Source organism: Pristiophorus japonicus, chromosome 7 (genome assembly GCF_044704955.1).
Source record: "Pristiophorus japonicus isolate sPriJap1 chromosome 7, sPriJap1.hap1, whole genome shotgun sequence".
Classification (NCBI taxonomy): Eukaryota; Metazoa; Chordata; class Chondrichthyes; family Pristiophoridae; genus Pristiophorus; species Pristiophorus japonicus.
Window position 1 is genome coordinate 165,004,840 of NC_091983.1, and position 14,859 is coordinate 165,019,698.

The following is a 14,859-nucleotide window of genomic DNA, read 5'->3' on the forward strand; positions in this document are numbered from 1 at the left end:
TTGGAGCTTGAGCGGCGGCTGGAGTCACTGCGATGCATCCGTGAAACTGAGAGTAATGTGGATAGCACGTTTCTAGAGGCGGTCACCTCACAGCTTAAGAGTGTGCAGGCAGAGAGGGATTGGGTGACCGTTTGGATAAAAGAGGAGGACTAGGCTAGTAGTGCAGGAGTCCCCTCAGTCCATCTCGCTCTCCAACCAGTAATCTGTTCTCAGTACCAGTGGAGGTGATGGTGGCTCTGCGGAGTGCAGCTAGAGCCAAGTCCGCAGCACCATGGGTGGCTCAGCTGCACGGGGGGAGGAATAAGAATGGAAGAGCTATAGTGGTAGGGGATTCTATAGCCAGGGGAGCAGACAGGTGTTTCTGCGGCCGCAGACGTGACTCCAGGATGGTATGTTGCCTCCCTGGTGCCAGGGTCAAGGATGTCACTGAGCAGCTGCAGGGCATTCTGGGGGGAGAGGGTGAACAGCCAGATGTTGTGGTCCACATTGGATCCAATGACATAGGTAGGAAGAGGGATGAGGTCCTGCAGGTAGAGTTTAGGGAGCGAGGAGAGAGATTAAAAAGCAGGACCTCAAAGGTAGTAATCTCCGGAAGTCATGTTTGACAAATTTGCTGGAATTCTTTGAGGATGTACCAAACAGAGTTGATAAAGGGGAACCAGTGGATGTGGTGTATTTGGACTTCCAGAATGCATTTGACAAGGTACCACATAAAAGGTTACTGCACTAGATAAAAGTTCACAGGGTTGGGGGTAATATATTAGCATGGATAGAGGATTGGCTAACTAACAGAAAACAGAGAGTCGGGATAAATGGGTCATTCTCGGGTTGGCAATCAGTAACTAGTGGGGTGTCGCAGGGATCAGTGCCGGGACCCCAACTATTTACAATCTATATTAGCGACTTGGAGGAAGGGACCGAGTGTAACGTAGCCAAGTTTGCTGATGATACAAAGATGGGAGGAAAAGCAATGTGTGAGGAGGACACACAAAATCTGCAAAAGGACATAGATAGGCTAAGTGAGTGGGGAAAAATTTGGCAGATGGAGTATAATGTTGGAAAGAGTGAGGTTATGCACTTTAGCAGAAAAAAAATCAAAGAGCAAGTTGTTATTTAAATGGAGAAGAATTGCCAAGTGCTGCAGTACAGCGGGACATGGGGGTACTTGTGTATGAAACACAAAAGGTTGGTGTGCAGGTACAGCAAGTGATCAGGAAAGCCAATGGAATCTTGGCCTTTATTGCAAAGGGGATGGAGTATAAAAGCAAGGAAGTCTTGCTACAGTTATACATGGTGTTGGTGAAGCCACACCTCGTATACTGCGTGCAGTTTTGGTTTCCCTATTTAAGAAAGGATATACTTGCTTTGGAACAGTTCAGAGAAGGTTCACTAAGTTGATTCCGGAGATGAGGGGGTTGACTTATGAGGAAAGGTTGAGTAGGTTGGGCCTCTACTCATTGGAATTCAGAAGAATGAAAGGTGATCTTATCGAAATGTATAAGATTATGAGGGGGCTTGACAAGGTGGATGCAGCGAGGATGTTTCCACTGATGGGGGAGACTAGAACTAGGGGGCATAATCTTAAAATAAGGGGCCACCCATTTAAAACTGAGATGAGGAGGAATTTCTTCGCTCAGAGGGTTGTAAATCTATGGAATTCGCTGCCTCAGAGAGCTGTGGAAGCTGGGTCATTGAATAAATTTAAGATGGAGATAAGGGAATAAGGGGTTATGGGGAGCGGCAGGGTAGTGGACCTGAGTCCATGATCAGATCAGCCATGATTGTATTAAATGGCAGAGTAGGCTCGAGGGGCCGTATGGCCTACTCCTGCTCCTGTTTTTTACGTTCTTATGTTCACATTTGCACCAAGAAAATGGTGACATCAGAAAATGGCAATACTGTTCCTTCGCTTCGTAAGTCAACATCATTTATATATATATATAGTACAATGAGTCTCAATTCGGGTTCCTGTGGAACACCTCTCACCACACTTTCCAGTCTGAGAATCTTCCTTTTACTCCTACCGTTTACTTTCTGCCTTTCAACCATCTTTCTATCCATGTGGTCACATTCCACTTAATTCTATATGCCATTATCTTTTTCATAAATCTTTTAGTTGATACCTTGTCAAATACTTTTTGAAAATCTATATCAACCATTGTCATCAGATTTACTTTGTCCTTTTATTCCTTCTAAGAATTTGATGAGGGTCAGGCACAACCTGACTTTCAGAAATCGCTGCTGACTCACTCTGTTTTTCCAAGTGGTTAGGAATTTAATTCCAAATTATAGACTCGAGAGGGCTGATTTTGCTTTTCCTTCCCCTACCCCGCCACCTTGTCGAGTACGATGTACCCAAGCTGGACTGCGATTGAAAAGAACTGGCTCACCCAAATCTTCCACCCCTGCCCAGTAGTATGGCCGCCCCAGCAGGGCCTTGCTCTAGAAATAGGGGTAAAAGCAGGTGCCTAGCTGTAGGTCTGAGAGTCCGGCAGCGCACTCCTGGTCCACTGATCTTGGACATTCTGGCTGCTGTAGACTGTCTTCAGGTTGCTCCCATGCCTCCATTCTAAGGAGGGTGCCACACTCACTCCACGCTTTCCAGCTCCTGTTTAAGTATTTCCCGTTGTGTATCTATGGCTCTATGCGCCAATAGTTCCCTCCATTTAATCTGGGAAAGGTCGCTTCATATTTTACTACAATTTGCTTTTTCCCAGTCAAGTATGCTTTTCTTTGACTTTTCTTTTTCCTTTCTGTTCTTACACTGAACCTAATTGTATCACAGTTACTGTTTCCCAAATTTTCACTTACTCACTCCATTTCATTACCCACAAACAAGTCAAGTAATGCTTCCGTACTTGTTCCAACAGCAACATATTGATTGAGAAAACAGTTCTGAACATACTGCAATGCAAATCTTCTCTTTCTCACCACCAGCATTTTCTGCAACTCAATCTATTTATGGACAGTTAAAATCTCCTACAATTATGACTCCATTATCCTCTGTAATTTGTCTACAAATTTCATCCTCAATTTCCTTTCCACTATTTGGCAATCTATAATATTTTCCCAATAATGTGACTATTGCTCAGCTCACTCCAAATGGATTCTGTTTAGACCATTTCTCTATTTAAATTGTTCTGCTTTAGTGCTTTGATATTGGAAAATCCATGGCAGGCATACCTTGGAAGACATGCCTGGGATACGTTTGCCTGAGACCCCCAGTGTTGACCCTATTAAAGTTCGCAAGGCTTTTTGGAAGTCCCTTCATTAGAATGATACCAACAGGTACACATACCACTGGGATGCCCATTTGCATCCACAGGCTGGAAAATCACCCACAGGTCTGCTGGGTTTGCTGGGAGGAGGGGTGGCAGAGTTTGGGTCTCCAAGACAAACCTTGCTTTATATATAAGTCCCTTTTGTAATGGGGCTGAAATAATCCTACTTTCTCAATAAGTATTTTGGGGTCAAGACCTCAGTCTGGCTCTAGATCGTCAAAAATGCTATTCCTGGGGCTGGTATGTCTCATTCTTCTGGATGTCCCAGCCACTGATCCCCCAGTCGCCGATTCCTAGGTTTTGAGGTTTTGCTTTTTAATCCATCCTCTAACTCCAGGAACTCCTTTTGCAGGATCTGAGTCCTTTTTGCCCCTATAAGTTGTTCTTGTAGAATATAAAACATGACTTCCAGGCGACTTCCTTCTTCAAAATCTTCTGCGCCCTCTTTGTTATGTCCCTTACATCAGAAAGGCAACAAACTATTCGTGACTCACATTTACAGTTAAAAAGACAACTGTCTAATCTTTTCACTGTTGAATCTACTACTATCATTGTGTTCCTCCACTCAATTCTCCTACTTTGCTGAACCCCTATTTCCACGTTGCCATGGCATTGCTCCTGACTGTCCTGCCCCACGATGCTGAGAATGACGTGAGTATCACGTGTAGTGAGTTGGTCTTACCGCAGGAGAAGGGTTCACAGCCAGATAGGGAATGGAAGACCAGCAGCAAGAGCAGTGCAAGGAAGGTAGTGCAGGGGTCCCCTGTAGTCATCCCCCTGCAAAACAGATACACTGTTTTGAGTACTGTTGGGGGGGATGACTCATCAGGAGAGGGCAGCAGCAGCCAAGTTCATGGCACCGTGGCTGGCGCTGCTGCACAGGAGGGCAAGAAAAAGAGTGGGAGCGCGATAGTGATAGGGGATTCAATGGTGAGGGGAATAGATAGGTGTTTCTGCGGCTGCAACCGAGACTCCAGGATGGTATGTTGCCTCCCTGGTGCAAGGGTCAAGGATGTCTCGGAGCGGGTGCAGGACATTCTGAAATGGGAGGGAGAACAGCCAGTTGTCGTGGTGCACATTGGTACCAACGACATAGGTAAAAAAAGGGATGAGGTCCTACGAAACAAATTTAAGGAGCTAGGAGCTAAATTAAAAAGTAGGACCTCAAAAGTAGTAATCTCGGGATTGCTACCAGTGCCACGTGCTAGTCAGAGTAGGAATCGCAGGATAGCGCAGATGAATACGTGGCTTGAGCAGTGGTGCAGCAGGGAGGGATTCAAATTCCTGGGGCATTGGGACCGGTTCTGGGGGAGGTGGGACCAGTACAATCCGGACGGTCTGCACCTGGGCAGGACCGGAACCAATGTCCTAGGGGGAGTGTTTGCTAGTACTGTTGGGGAGGAGTTAAACTAATATGGCAGGGGGATGGGAGCCAATGCAGGGAGACAGAGGGAGACAAAAAGGAGGCAGAGGCAGGAGACGGAGGGGAGATGGGGGGGGGGGGGTGGGGTGAGGGGCGGAGAGGCCCGGGGCGGGGAATAGGAAGGGCCACTGTGCGGCAGAATTTTAAAAGGACAAAGGGTGTTAAAAAAACAAGCCTGAAGGCTTTGTGTCTTAATGCAAGGAGTATCCGCAATAAGGTGGATGAATTAACTGTGCAAATAGATGTTAACAAATATGATGCGATTGGGATTACGGAGACGTGGCTCCAGGATGATCAGGGCTGGGAACTCAACATCCAGGGGTATTCAACATTCAGGAAGGATAGAATAAAAGGAAAAGGAGGTGGGGTAGCATTGCTGGTTAAAGAGGAGATTAATGCAATAGTTAGGAAAGACATTAGCTTGGATGATGTGGAATCTATATGGGTAGAGCTGCAGAACACCAAAGGGCAAAAAACGTTAGTGGGAGTTGTGTACAGACCTCCAAACAGTAGCAGTGATGTTGGGGAGGGCATCAAACAGGAAATTAGGGGTGCATGCAATAAAGGTGCAGCAGTTATAATGGGTGACTTTAATATGCACATAGATTGGGCTAGCCGAACTGGAAGCAATACGGTGGAGGAGGATTTCCTGGAGTGCATAAGGGATGGTTTTCTAGACCAATATGTCGAGGAACCAACGAGGGGGGAGGCCATCTTAGACTGGGTGTTGTGTAAAGAGAAAAAGGTTAGTAAAGACAAACGTAGGTCCCCTGCAGTCAGAATCAGGGGAAGTCATAACGGGGAACAAAGAAATGGCAGACCAATTGAACAAGTACTTTGGTTCAGTATTCACTAAGGAGGACACAAACAACCTTCCGGATATAAAAGGGGTCAGAGGGTCTAGTAGGGAGGAGGAACTGAGGGAAATCTTTATTAGTCGGGAAATTGTGTTGGGGAAATTGATGGGATTGAAGGCCGATAAATCCCCAGGGCCTGATGGACTGCATCCCAGAGTACTTAAGGAGGTGGCCTTGGAAATAGCGGATGCATTGACAGTCATTTTCCAACATTCCATTGACTCTGGATCAGTTCCTATGGAGTGGAGGGTAGCCAATGTAACCCCACTTTTTAAAAAAGGAGGGAGAGAGAAAACAGGGAATTATAGACCGGTCAGCCTGACCTCAGTAGTGGGTAAAATGATGGAATCAATTATTAAGGATGTCATAGCAGCGCATTTGGAAAATGGTGACATGATAGGTCTAAGTCAGCATGGATTTGTGAAGGGGAAACCATGCTTGACAAATCTTCTGGAATTTTTTGAGGATGTTTCCAGTAAAGTGGACAAAGGAGAACCAGTTGATGTGGTATATTTGGACTTTCAGAAGGCTTTCGACAAGGTCCCACACAAGAGATTAATGTGCAAAGTTAAAGCACATGGGATTGGGGGTAGCGTGTTGACGTGGATTGAGAACTGGTTGTCAGACAGGAAGCAAAGAGTCGGAGTAAATGGGTACTTTTCAGAATGGCAGGCAGTGACTAGTGGGGTACCGCAAGGTTCTGTGCTGGGGCCCCAACTGTTTACATTGTACATTAATGATTTAGACGAGGGGATTAAATGTCCAAATTTGCGGATGACACTAAGTTGGGTGGCAGTGTGAGCTGCGAGGAGGATGCTATGAGGCTGCAGAGTGACTTAGATAGGTTAGGTGAGTGGGCAAATGCATGGCAGATGAAGTATAATGTGGATAAATGTGAGGTTATCCACTTTGGTGATAAAAACAGAGTGACAGACTATTATCTGAATGGTGACAGATTAGGAAAAGGGGAGGTGCAACGAGACCTGGGTGTCATGGTACATCAGTCATTGAAGGTTGGCATGCAGGTACAGCAGGCGGTTAAGAAAGCAAATGGCATGTTGGCCTTCATAGCGAGGGGATTTGAGTACAGGAGCAGGGAGGTGTTGCTACAGTTGTACAGGGCCTTGGTGAGGCCACACCTGGAGTATTGTGTACAATTTTGGTCTCCTAACTTGAGGAAGGACATTCTTGCTATTGAGGGAGTGCAGCGAAGATTCACCAGACTGATTCCCGGGATGGTGGGACTGACCTATCAAGAAAGACTGGATCAACTGGGCTTGTATTCACTGGAGCTCAGAAGAATGAGAGGGGACCTCATAGAAACGTTTAAAATTCTGACGGGTTTAGACAGGTTAGATGCAGGAAGAATGTTCCCAATGTTGGGGAAGTCCAGAACCAGGGGTCACAGTCTAAGGATAAGGGGTAAGCCATTTAGGACCGAGATGAGGAGAGACTTCTTCACCCAGAGAGTGGTGAACTTGTGGAATTCTCTGCCACAGAAATTGGTTGGGGCCAATTCACTAAATATATTCAAAAGGGAGTTAGATGAAGTCCTTACTACTCGGGGGATCAAGGGGTATGGCGAGAAAGCAGGAAGGGGGTACTGAAGTTTCATGTTCAGCCATGAACTCATTGAATGGCGGTGCAGGCTAGAAGGGCTGAATGGCCTTCTCCTGCACCTATTTTCTATGTTTCTATGTTTCTAAGACATCAATCATCCTTGAAATCAGTAATCAGCATTGAAATTTATTTACCAAGGCAATGCCTTCAAGGATTATTATAACTATCATGATTGTGCAATGGCTGGATGCCTTAATTTGCTGGTGGTGTCACGTTAAGATGAAAATTGAACTATAATATTCAGCATAAATGGGCGAGTGGTCAGTGATTACTGCTGTCCCAAATGCCTTTTGTCTTATATTATGAATATCTTCCATAGTGTTTTGTTCCATAGTGCGAGGAGAATCTCTATATACCAAGAGAACATATTAATGTTAAATTAATCCTCTCATCTTCTGTCCATGAGAAAGATTTTGAAAGTTGACTTGAGGAGACCTGTCGTATTGCGTGAAGTCAGAATAAAACTGGGCAATGATATTAACAGAGTTATGTGCAATCTAGAGAGGGAGCTTAATAATAATGGAATTGATTAATGGTGTGAATTCCAATTTGACAGAGTATTTCCTGTTCTACAATGTGAGAGTAAGTGGTAACCAGCTGCAGAAACTGATTTTTTTCCATGTTTTAATAACTGTCTATGCTAAATTGGATGTTTATGTAACCACAAATGTCTTATACCATTAAAAGCCCAATTTGAATGAAAAGTGTTCAGCTGAGTATTCTGCCTGATTTCCCATTGTGAGTACATTTTGGATATTTGGGCGTGCGCTGCGTATGATTTTACAACCATTTCAATTAGGGGCTGGAAATTCATGTACAGTACCACTCCCACCTTGATTTTATGATATACAGTGCTCTTCACTGGGAGTGTGAGTAATTCTGCACACACTTTTCATGATTCAGCTTCAACAAGTCCTTAATAAATAAAAATTGCTTATATCTTTCACCTTTCATTAATCTTTGTAACCCTTTCTCCTCTTTTACTGTTTTCTGCATCTCACAACTGAGTGTTCTCCAGGCAAACTCAAGAGGAAATTCCTAGCTCATTACTGTCTGGTAGCTTCATAGAAAGAGAACCTGATAAGAGAGATACTAAGGTCCTCATGTTGAATTCTGGCAGACTTTACCCTCCATAGGAATACTCTTACATGGAAGGTAATGAGCTCTTTCACAACTACAGGTATACAGACAATCAGTGGGCCCAACTGAGGGGAACAGGTCTCCCGAGCACCATCGGATTTAAAGAGGCAACCAGGCTACCAAGTGCTGCTCCCATCTCCTGATCACACGCAAAGAGGGCCCCTCATTTAAATGAAATTGGAGTTACAATGAGCCTTATGGACAGTATCAGCACAGGCTCCAAGCATACAATATGCATAACGACCACACTGGGTCATGGTAGAACATTTAGTTGTGGAGTAGTCAGCCTTGTAATACAAGGACCTAATGCTGAATGCACATCCAATTACGAGTACTATGATGTGTGAATAAACAGAATGCTGCAAGTATTGAGCAGTGTTTGCCACAATGTTAAAGTACCTGCCAGATGTTCAACACAGATCAGCAACCAAGCTCTATGTGTAATCATTCTTTCTCTCTCTCTCTCTCTCTCTCTCTCTGTACCATGTGTTTTTCCAGGAGAAGGAGGTAGAATATATGGTCTGAATTTACCGAGGTGTAAGCCCGCAATTTTCCAATATGTGCAGAGGGCAGGCAAGGCCCCTTGCCACTGGAATGTAATCAGAAAATGTAGGCACATAAGTATGTACTGACTGTGTGCATATTCACAGCAGCCTTGAAATTCTGTCGGGGTTCTCCCAGTCTCCCATGGTAACTGCGGCAGGAGACCGGCCCAGCCCCTGGAGAAACAGCATAAACAGCCGTTGTAACTTCTATGTAACTTAAGATTAGGAACCTTTCAGTTGTGTTAAACTACAGTTGCTAGGCTGTAATAAAGCAACACCTTGAGCATTCAATTAGCAGAAATCGCATCTTGCACCAATCCAATTAGAAGTGCAGAAAGGTTAAGTTAGAGGCATGTCATTTTAAAACCTTTAAAAAATGTCTGTTCAGATGTTCCAGACTTTTGCTGTCTGATTCTCTGATGTTCCAGCCTCATAGGGATCACACTAATTGACCATTTAATGTTATTATTTAACATTTCCATTTATCAGGTGCATGTGACAAAGTGGGATGGTGTTTTAAAAATTCCATTTGCCATACGTTATACACGATCTTTGTACACAATCTCTATTCATCATGGGATTTACATCTCAGCTGTGTTTAGTTTTAGGACTTCAGTACAAGCCGACCGATATATAGGCACCTAATGATACAGGTTTGTACAGTGTAAAAGGTTCAAATGTCCCACGTCAACCTTATTGCTCCCAAGCCTTTTTACTCTGTAAAAAAGATGACACCACATTGGATATAAATCTCTGCTAACTTCAAGACTTCCTGGAAATAAACCTCCTGCACTTCAGTCTTGTTGAAGCTTGGCATTGGTTCAAAAACATTTGGCAAATTCATTTATTCAATACTAGCCAAAAATAACCTTAAACCCATGTGTCTGTTGATTTGTTGTTAGATGTGCTCTGAGCTGAAAAGCCCATTACTAAATTATAAACATGAGAACATAAGGCCTGTTTTTCTTTACTGTTCATGGTGGTGATAATAAAGTACAGTGTCTGCTGTTTGGTGCCAAGTCAAATAGTTTTGTAGCTTCATTTGCTATATCTCATGGAGTATCTGAGAGCTGAGGGTTGGAATCTCTTTTGTTCCAATTCAGAATAATGTATTGTTATCATGAGACACTTTTGCTTTCTACAGTACTAATAACTGTATCTATTACTCACAAAACTATGATGGGCATGACACTGTGTGTCTCTGAAAGAATGCAGTCCCACTTTGAAGTGAATTACTTCTGATTCTGCGTACACGCACCATCATCATTATTTTCACTGGAGCAACCCGTCCAGTTTAGAATAACACAAGCTTATTATCTGTGGGCTCTGTAATATTTATAAAACTTGGTTGAAGTTCACAGACTGTGTTAGTTACAGCTGTTTTAAAGAAGGCTAGTAGCCTGGTAGTTTGGATTTGCAAACGAGTTGGGGTGGGGGGAGAGAGGGGAAAAGCTGACACAGGATGTATACTTGCTGAATGTGGTGTGTCGGGCTGGTGTCCCATTGTGTGAACAGGTACCAATTGGCTCCAGTTGTTATGCTCTTGCTTTTGGACAAGGCGGCTGTGATTTTATGCACTGCCTGGGGAACAGGAGACCATCCCTAATCTTGCCTTCCTAATGCAATACTCATAGGCTGTTGTTGTCCATATGAGTTTTTAAACCATGGCCCATCTTCTGATAGATGATAAAGCTTTCATAGCCATAGTTGCAAAGAATAATAGTTATTTTCCAAAGGGTATATTTTGCTCTGTGCGTAAAGTGAATTATTTTACTGAACTGTCATCAAAGGAGTAGTTATCCATCTTTGCACTCCTGGAGGTAGTCTCGCCTGCTAAGAATGGAAAATGAAAAATCATGTCCATGTGCTCGCAGCAGATGAGGCCCCTGCTGAGATCAGAAAATCAGCCCTTATAAACCTACCCAGTGCAGTAGAATATATGTATATATTTAACTTTACACAGAGTAAAATATATCCCCTGAGGCTTGGCCAGTATCCTCCTCCCAGTGACCTGCTTCTCCCAGATCAAGAATGGAAACACGACCTGCAGTCTCACTGGGTTATGTTGATTAAATAAGTCTACTCTCACATCTTGAGAAGGTCAGATCTATTCAAAATAGGAAAACAGTGGAGGAAAGGGGAGATATGCAGAGGGGATAGAATAGGATGAGTACTGAAGTCACTTTGTGATGGAAAGTGACCTGGTTGTGCTATTTATCTTTATTCGTAAATACCCAAATTTGGATCAAAGTCATAACCAAAGTAAAACAAAACTCACATTCAACATTATTTTGCACAAAGTCATTACAGGTTAAAAAAAATGAGTGAAATTGGTATATTGTTTAAATTTAGATCATGTTGCAAAATATGTTCTAAAATGGGCTAAGGTAAAAATGTTGGAGATTGGTCAGTTTTTAGATGTCGTCTACAGAAATCACAATCCAAGCATAACATACCATTTCCTGGAAAATGAGTTTATCAAGATTTGACTGTGGTATTTGAACTACTAGCCAAAGGACAGTGCTGTAAGTATATTGCACACAGGACTTTATGTGCTTCTTTATAAACCCTGGGGAACATAGTTGATCTATAAAATCAAGATAAAATCTATATAAGAGGCTGTCCAAACCAGGCCTTAGGAACACTCAACTGGTAAGTAGATTTAAATCAAACAACCCATAGAATCATAGAACAATACAGCACCGAAGAAGGACATTCAGCCCATCTTGCCTCTGCTGGCTCATTGAATGAGCTATCCAATTAGTCCCACTTCCCTCAAAGTAATCAAAAGAAGTCTTGTGGGAAGTCCTTACAGATATGAAGAAGAATGGTTAATAATCGGAAACAAAAACAGAAGCTGGTGGAATTACACAGCAAGTCCATCAGCATCTGAAAAAAGGAAAGACAAATTTACGTTTCAGGTTAAGACTCTTTGTTAGTGGGAACTACAGGTATTAAACCCAGAAACAAAGGACGAGAAATTCCTTTGCGCTGTACCCATTTTCGGGCAAGAAGTGGGCGTTGAACACATCAAAAAGGTGTACTGAGCATGCGCGCTCGATCCACACTGAAAATTCAGCAGATGCCATGTTGGTTCAAGCACTCTTTAGTCGTCATGGGCATCCGCCTGAAAGAGTAGTTAAGGCTATTAAATCCCAAACCTGCGGTCTGTCAGCATACTTGTTGACAGATCATCCGCATGGCCCACAAAAAAGCAATTGCTGATGCAGAGTTGGACTATTTGCCTACCAACGTCCAGCAATTGCGTACAGAAATGTTACGGTTGATGTAAACAGGTACAGGGCCTGTTTGCATCAGTATAGGAGATACCTCAGGCGTGATTTAAATATTTTCATCTTGGAAATCATATAGTTTAACTGTATCAAATTAGTTTTTCTTGTTTCTGCAAATATTAGACTTTTAATGATGTCGATAAAATTATCAGCAGAATTTGGTGAAATGAAACTAATTAGGAAGTAAATTCCAATCCTCTAAATTGTAATTAAATCTGATTATGGGATTCCCTTCTGAAATATGTAAAATTTAACTCTGTTTTCTGATTGGAGGACCAGACCCACGTGATCCCAGGTACACCTCCGCACAGGCTGCGTCCCTGGGATCCGTGGGCCATTACGTTGCCCCCCTACTCACAGCATCAGACCGCATATTTTCACAGGAGGGCCGCCATCAGGTAGGTTCGTATTCTTTTCACAGCTTGGCGGTGTACTCCGGAGGTACGCCACCAACCGCAATTTTTGGGCCATTGAAATTTTTTTTAAATTCGAGCATGGGTGAAGGCATCGCTGACAAGGCCAGCATTTATTGACCATCCCTAATTGCCCTTGAGAAGGTGGTGGTGAGCCGCCTTCTTGAACCGCTGCAGTCCGTGTGGTGAAGGTACTCCCACAGTGCTGTTAGGGAGGGAGTTCCAGGATTTAGACCCGGCAACGATGAAGGAACGGCGATATATTTCTAAGTCAGAATGGTGTGTGACTTGGAGGGGAATTTGGAGGTGGTGGTGTTCCCATGCGCCTGCTGCCCATGTGCTTCTAGGTGGTAGAGGTTGCAGGTTTGGGAGGTGATGTTGAAAAAGCCCTGGCGAATTGCTGCAGTGCATCTTGTAGATGATACACGCTACAGCCACGGTGCGCCAGTGGTAAGGGGAGTGAATGTTTAAGGTGGTGGATGGGGTGTCAGTCAAGCGGGCTGCTTTGTCCTGGATGGTGTTGAACTTCTTAAGTGTTGTTGGAGCTGCACTCCTCCAGGCAATTGGAGAGTATTTCATCACACTCCTGACTTGTGTCTTGTGGACAGTGGAAAGGCTTTGGGGAGTCAGGAGGTGAGACACTCACCGCAGAATACCCAGCCTAAATTTGTAGGGCATGAGAAAAGAACAAGAGAGTGGGACTAATTGGATAGCTCTCTCGAAGAGCCAGCACAGGCATGATGGGCTGAATGGTCTCCTTTTGTACTGTATCATTCTATAGTTTACTAGGTTTCCAGCATCTGCTTAAGAAAATAAAATTGTGACAAATGAAAAGATGTATCTAACTTTTGTGAAAGCTCTAAAATACAAGTTTGACCTGACCATGAAAAGTGATCTTTTTGGGAAATGAAAGTTAACATCTGTTCCTAAAACTATAGGGTTACTGTTTATCGTTTTCTATACAGACACTCTACAAAATCTGTATTCTCTGGACTTGGGTCAGACAAATGGATTCTGTTTCCAATAGAGTTTTTAAACCAGTGTGGCAAACAGGAAGCTGATACATTTAATAATCTTCGGATGAACAATTTTTTATGGAATAATAGATGACTTTTACATAATAATGGAATTTGGAAAAATATATTTATGCCTCTAAGATATATGACAATATTTGTGCAACACATTGAAAATAATAATGAAAATCATCCACACAATTTGAACTGATTTGAGTCAGACTAACAACAAAATATGATACGGATGCCCGTGAGGGAGTTGTTAAGTTCTTCAATGTCAAGCTATATTTAAATAGGTAAAGTATTTCCCCCTCTTCAACCCCTCGCCCACCCCCCCCCCCCACACACACACACACACAAGGTGTCAGACAATATTTTGTTTAGTCTGATTTTGAATGTATTTTGAACATTGCTGCTGTCCAGAAAATCTTGTAAATAAAATATTTTTGCGGCAGTTTCAAAAGGCTTTTATACTGGGGATTGTGAATGCTAAAGGTTCTAGGAGAGGATCCCAGGGGGTTGGGGAGGTCATCAGATTCCTGCCCATCTGTCATCAGATTTTTGTCCTTTTCTGTATTTGTTGAGTTACCATTTCTGTTGCTTCATACCAATTAAAAAATAATGTTTTTTTGCCGCGATAGCACTGATTTCCTCGGGGCCGTGACAGCGTAGTCCTGGTTTTAACTTGGGGTGCGGGTTTAGCTTTGGGGTGGCGCAGTGAGTGTCAAGCTCTCCTTGCTACATTAGACAGTGGGAGGCCCGGACCATTTTAACTCCCTGGCTTCATTTCCACAATTGCAGGTGAGTCTCCCATTTGATCAATACCCGACCAGTGGGCGAGAGCAGAATATCAGGTGGCAGCAGCCCTGCCAGAGACCCAAGGGAATGGTCCTTGCCATCAGGTAAGTGCGACGAGAGGTGTCCGCAGACAATCGTGGTTGGAGGAGAGCAATCAATCATTCTGCCATTGATTATATTAGATAAAGCAGCTTTTCCATTTGTGAATCACCCTGCAGTTGTTTAGAATCTATGGGCTAGAAATTAATTCATTTAGCACCACCCGTTTAAGCGCTTACCACCCGAGTGCCGCACTGTCAGTGCCTCCCACGAACTTCAGTGGCAGTTTAGTGGCGGCATTAATAGTTAGCGCTGCCCGCTTTAGCACCACCCACTCGGTGACGCCAAGTGTGTGCACCGTTCCCGTAGTGCCGTGGTCACGAACTTGTCTGCTTTCGGCTGTCTGCCGCTACTTCCTACAGGGAAAGCAGGCATCA